We start from the raw sequence: 5,722 nt of genomic DNA, 5'->3' as shown, positions 1-5,722 counted from the left end.
TTTATTATTTATATAAACAGTACTCCATCTGCATGTATGCTGCAGGCCAGAAGAGGGCACCAGATCTCATTACAGATCTGGTATTTGAGCTATCATGTGATTGCTAAGAATTGAACTCAAGACCTCTGGAAGAACAGTCAGAGTGCTCTTAACCTCTGAGCCCTCTCTCCAGCCCCTTAAACTTTTTCTCTTTCAAGATAGAAATTCCCTGTGAAGCTCTGACTGGCTTGGAACTTCCTATGTAAACCAGGCCTGCCTCGAACTCACAGAGATCTGCTTCTGATTCCTAAATGCTGGGATTATAAGTATACACCACCATGTCTGGGAGCAGTAGAGAAATATACCCAACTAGTTTGAGAGCATCGCCCAGTCAAAGGCTGGTCAAGAATAAAATGCTCCTTACATTAATCAAACAAGTAAATGAATTCCATAAGCAGCATTTATAAATGGTGCATATGTATGTGTGTATGAGTATATATATGTGTGTATATATAGTGTGTGTGTATTTGTGTATGAGCATATATGTATATGTGTGTGCGTGAGTATATGGGTGTGTGAGCAAATACGTATATGCCTTGCATGAGTAGTATGTTTGTGCATGAATGCATATGTATATATGTATACATGTGTGTGAGCTCATGAGTATATATGTGTATGTGTAATTGAGTGCATATGTATGTGAGCGCATTGTGTGTGCATGAGTGTATTTGTGTGTGTGAATGTATATGTATATGTGTGTATGTATATGTGTGTGAATGTATATGTGTGTATGTATACATGAGTGTGTATATATGTGTGTGTGTGAGTGCATGGTTTTGGATACACTGGTAACCAAGACATCCTCAGCACTACCTCATGGCAAGGAAGGTTTGAGCGGGAAGGCACACCTGTCTCAGAAGATGCTGACTCTGACTAGCGAGAAGGTGATGCACGCGGAGGACTCACAGAAAGGGGCGAGAGACAGACCTTAACAAAGAAAGATGAAGAAGGAAACGTCTCAGTGGAAGCTCGGACATGTGTTGTCTCCTCCCAATAAACTCAAATAAAGCCTTCTTGGGGCTCCAGCCACCTGCTGGCTCCTGTCATGGGCCTTGAGGACTCGGGGCAGATCTGTGTCTGTTTCACTGACTTTGAAGCCTGGGTGGGAAGGGACAAGATTGCCCTCACTTTTACTATCTCATTGCCCAGTGCTGATGTAGAAACAGGAACCTGGGCACTGAATGACAGAGAGGGTGTGTTTGAATAGCTGAGTGTGTCTATTGAGTTCAGACTCTGGGCAGGTCTGTAAGGTGCTCCCTGAAGGTCCTGATGATCCTCTGAGCAGGGCAACAGCAGTCTTGGGGAGTTCATTTACATCCCCTTGCAAAAGCTCATCCCTGCTGGGCTTTTTAGACTGCTTAATCCCTCGTACCGGGATCATGGCCCTCCCCCAGTACCCAGCCACTCCCTACCTGTTGTTACATGCAACAACTCCATCCTAACCGCAAATGGGGGCAGGAGAGGCTACAGAGGGAGGTTTCATTTGCAGGAGAGCCCTCATCCCTACAGGGTAAACACTTGCTGGTGTAGCCTTTGGAGCACCCACACCCATTATAACCTCTAACCTGTGCCCTTTGGGACACCCCAAGTCTCACTGGTTCCTCATAGGAATTTTAGTAGAATGTGCCTCGATTTGTCTTGGGCTTTGGGAGGAGGGGTAAACCTTGCTTATATCTTCTCCCAGGAAGGAGTTTTAGCAACACCACGAAAGCATGAGGTCCCAAGTTCAGATCCCGGGCACCCATGTGAAGAGTTGGAGGGTGAAGGCAGAAATCCCAGGGTAGCTGGGGGCGAACCTGAACTTTTTTTCTTTTTCTTTCCTTTTTTAAATTTTATTTATTTATTTTGGTTTTTCGAGACAGAGTCTCTGTGTAGCCCTGTCAGTCCTGGAACTAGCTATGTAGACCAGGCTGGCCTGAAACTCAGAGATCTGCCAGCCTCTGGCCCACGAGTGCCAGGGATTAAACGTGTGAGCCATCACTGCCCAGTAAGTTTCTAGGCTTTTAAAGGCCTGTTTTCTGGCATTCTTGGGTCAAACCCTTCTTTCCTCTCACAGTCGTCCTGCCGTCCGGTGTCCCCTCCCCCCCACATTAACTTCCAGACTCCTAGTAGTTCTGGGCAGGTGATAACTGCTAACAACCGCTTTTCCCTGAGAGCTCTTGATGCTTCGTCGACCCCTTGTGGTCTTCTTTGGATCTGCATGTGAAGCTATGCCTTGAAAAGTCAGTTGGAAAATTGCTGGTGATTCTCCACGCATCCCTTCAGAGTCACTCTTGCCCTTCATCTCCCTGAGCTGGTTCGTGATCGACTGCCTTGTGCACGGCCTCTACCCAGCGACTGTCTTTTGCCTTCTCTTATGCCTCCCAGTCCAAGAGTAAGGGGAGAGAAAGTTTCCATTCCGCGGTCTGCATTTGCACCCCAAAGGCTCGCCACAGGTCCTCTCTAGTTTCTAGGTGTCTTTCTAGAAACTGTCCTGTAAATGCTCCCAGCGAAGCTCAGAGAAGAGTTGTGTTTTGGCTGCGACGAGTTGGAATGATGATTTGAGACAAACTTAGGGTGCGCCAGAAGAGGAGGGACCCTACCCCCACCAGGGGGCACTCTGACCTGCTCTTTAATAAAAGCTCACACTTGTAAATCCCAGTACTCTGGGGTGGGGGCAGGAAGATCAGGAAGAAGATCCGTAGCTGCGTGTGAGGTTCGAGACTCGCCTGGGCTGTGTGAAACCACGCCTCGTCTCTTAGGGTTTATATAGGGTAGCCATGACTCTTGCTTGGACCTGTTCTTTTAACTCGCCAGAATTGTGAGCAAGGTCTCCACTTGGTGATTAACCCTCTATTTCCTACGTCCTTCAAGTTCCTGAAAGAAGGGAATGATATGGTTCAGAGAGATGAATGAGGTCACCTGCCCAAGGTCACACAGCAGTAGCCCAACAGCCCCCCCCCCTTTATTTTAAGTTATTTAATTTGTATGAAATTGTAGAATGGGAGAAAAGTCATCCGTGGTTATGAAGAAAGAGGATACTGAGGAGATGGCTGTGAGTCAAGCGTTGCTGTGCAAGCATGGAGACCTGGTGTGGGACTGGAGAGGTGGCCCAGCAGGTAAGAGCGCTGGCTGTTGAAGCACAATTAATAAAAACTCAGAGACAGATATTGAGGTCCAACCTGAAGGTCAGAAAAGCAAAGCAGCCAGCCACTGGCTCTTACCTCAACCTCAGTCGGAAAATAGTGATCCTGCTTCCCGGAATCCTCAGAATGAGACTGTGCCTGAGAGCTGTCTCCGCCCATCTTATATTCCTCTCTAGTTCTGGGTTTAAGGGTGTGCACCACTACTGCCTGCTGGTTACTGGGAATCAAGGTGTATGTCCGTCCTTGCTGCCTGGTCTGTAAGGCTGGCCAGTGTGGCTGTTTTACTTTCCCAACCCCCAGGCAAACTTTATTTATTAAAATACAAATGAAATGCCACTATTACAGGCTGCACTCCCAGAGGACACAGGTTCAGTTTTCAACACCTATACTACTGCTCACAATTGTCTGTAACTGTAGTTCCAGAAGATCCAAGCCCTCTTCTGGCTTCTACAGGCACTGCAGGTACATAGTGTATAAGGACAAAACACCCACATATATTTAAAAAAAAAAAAAAAAAAAAAAAGCAGCCCAAGAGTGGTGGCACACACTTTTAATCCCTGGCACTTAGGAGGCAGAGGCAGGCGGATCTCTGAATTTGATGCCAACCTGGTCTACAGAGCAAGTTCTAGGACAGTGAGAGCTACACAAAGAAACACTGTCTCAAAAAAATAAATAAATAAATAAATAAACAAAAAAACTTTGTATATTACAGCTGTCGAGATGACTTTGTAAGCAAAGTCATTTGCCAAGCCTGAAAACCTGAGTTTGACTCCTTGAACCCACATGAATGTGGAAGGAGGGGCTAGGGTGTGGCTCAGTGGTAGAGCCCCTGCCTAGAATCCCCCAGTGAGGGGCTGGGGCTGTGGTTCAGTGGTAGAGCCCCTGCCTAGAATCCCCCAGTGAGGGGCTGGGGTGTGGCTCAGTGGTAGAGCCCCTGCCTAGAATCCCCCAGTATGGGTTCTGGGAGGGAGGCTCAGTAACAGAGCCCCTGCCTAGGGTGCATAAGGCCATTGGTCCCACCTTCTACATCACTTAAGATAAAATATGTAAATTAGAATTGGTAAACATTACTACTGTTTTTTGGAGGGCTGTATGCCAGGAGGACCAGAAGTCCTTGTGTCTATAATAAACTCTCAGGACTGATCTGTGCAGGAAGTGATGACCATGATAAAAGGGGTAAGGCAATTCTTTGGAGCACTTACACACTCCCTGAAAATAATGGGGAGTTCAGTACTAGGCAACAGACACACGGCAGCCATCCACCCCAACACAAGAGCAGCCTGCCTTTTCCCAGCCAGGCTGAGAAGGGCAAAGAAGACCAGAAAGTGCAGTCTCAGCCAAGTGAGAGGCTGAGGTGAACTGTGGGGGACATTGAGCTTCTAGAGTGCAGGCTGGGGTACCCTGGACAGCCCAGTAGAAACATTTTAAATATACAATCTCATTATTTGGCCTCAAACTCTCAACTATCCTCCTGCCTCAGCCTCTCTAGGGCTGGGGGATTACAGGCATGCACCACTTGCTCAGAATGACACCATCGTCCAGATTTGACCTTATATTCTCTGTGACATGACCTTCCGGACTGTGCCTCACCACTTTGCGGAGGAAACTGAGGCCAGGCCTATGATCTAACCCACACCCCCACACGCCCTCCCCAAGGCTCCTTCCATCTGTGGCCCTGGTGTCTGAGGTGGGCAGTTAACAGATTGCCTTTTAAGCTTTTGCATTTTTACATTTCTTTATCTGAGACGGCTTGGCCCGTGACTGTGTGGAGGTCAGAGGAGAGCTTTGCAGGAGCCATTCCTCCATTTGGGTCCAGGGAACTGAATTCAGAGTTAGCTCCAATTGCCTCCGTCGGCTGAGATATCTCACTGCTCCCTTAACAGATCCCTTTGTCCTCAGTCCCTTAGAAGAACACAGAGAAGGTTATGAACTGAGGCCGGCAAGGAGGGGACTCTCCAAAGACGGGATTGTCAGGAAGGAGGGTCCCAAACCAAGCTTCCCTTCCCAGAAGCAGATTGAAAGTGTGGAGCTGGAGAGAGGATAACTAAGGGGTTAATGGGATGCAACCTTGAAGCAGCAAGAGAGTTTGCCAGGGTTGAGCTCTTTATGAGGGTGGGGGAGCTCGGTGGGCTGCAGGGGAACGGCAGAGGAGGGGTTAACGGGGGGCGGGCCCGGCTGGGGCGGGGCCTGGGCTCCCGACTCCAGCCCGGGGCCAGGGGTTGTCGCTGTCTCCCGCCCCGCGGGGGCGCCCGCCGGGTCCCGCGCTGCGCAGAGACCAGACCGGATCGCGGACGCCGGTCGCCCAGCTCAGCCGTCGCACAGGTGGGTGCTGCCCCTCCATTCCTATTCTTCCCCTTCCCAGGTTCAAGACTTCTGGGTGGCCGCTCCGATGCCTCAGTCTCCCCGCACTGTCTCCTCCATGCCACTCGGCTCTGCAGATCTTATCTTTCCTACATCTCCTTCCTCTCCTCTCCTCCTTCTTCTTCTTCTTCTTCTTCTTCTTCTTCTTCTTCTTCTTCTTCTTCTTCTTCTTCTTCTTCTTCTTCTTCTTCTTCTTC

General features: G+C 48.9%; 1 protein-coding gene across 2 annotated transcripts in view; it reads left to right on the top strand.

Annotated features, from left to right (window-relative positions):
• Positions 1 to 5,385: 5,385 nt before the first annotated feature.
• Gpr4 (G protein-coupled receptor 4) overlaps positions 5,386 to 5,722 on the top strand; it is an 11,690-nt gene continuing 11,353 nt past the window's right edge. Inside the window, exon 1 of one of the 2 annotated variants that reach the window (XM_050126375.1) lies at positions 5,386 to 5,486. The gene's annotated coding sequence lies outside the window, so the exon portion shown is untranslated. The remainder of the gene's footprint in view (positions 5,487 to 5,722) is intronic. The other variant, XM_050126376.1, reaches the window with a different exon arrangement.

This window comes from Alexandromys fortis, unplaced genomic scaffold (genome assembly GCF_014885135.2).
Source record: "Alexandromys fortis isolate MF-2015 unplaced genomic scaffold, M_Fortis_MF-2015_v1.1 scaffold_240, whole genome shotgun sequence".
Classification (NCBI taxonomy): domain Eukaryota; kingdom Metazoa; phylum Chordata; class Mammalia; order Rodentia; family Cricetidae; genus Alexandromys; species Alexandromys fortis.
Note: the sequence above shows the minus strand (reverse complement) of the source record. Positions and strands in the feature narration are given on the sequence as shown.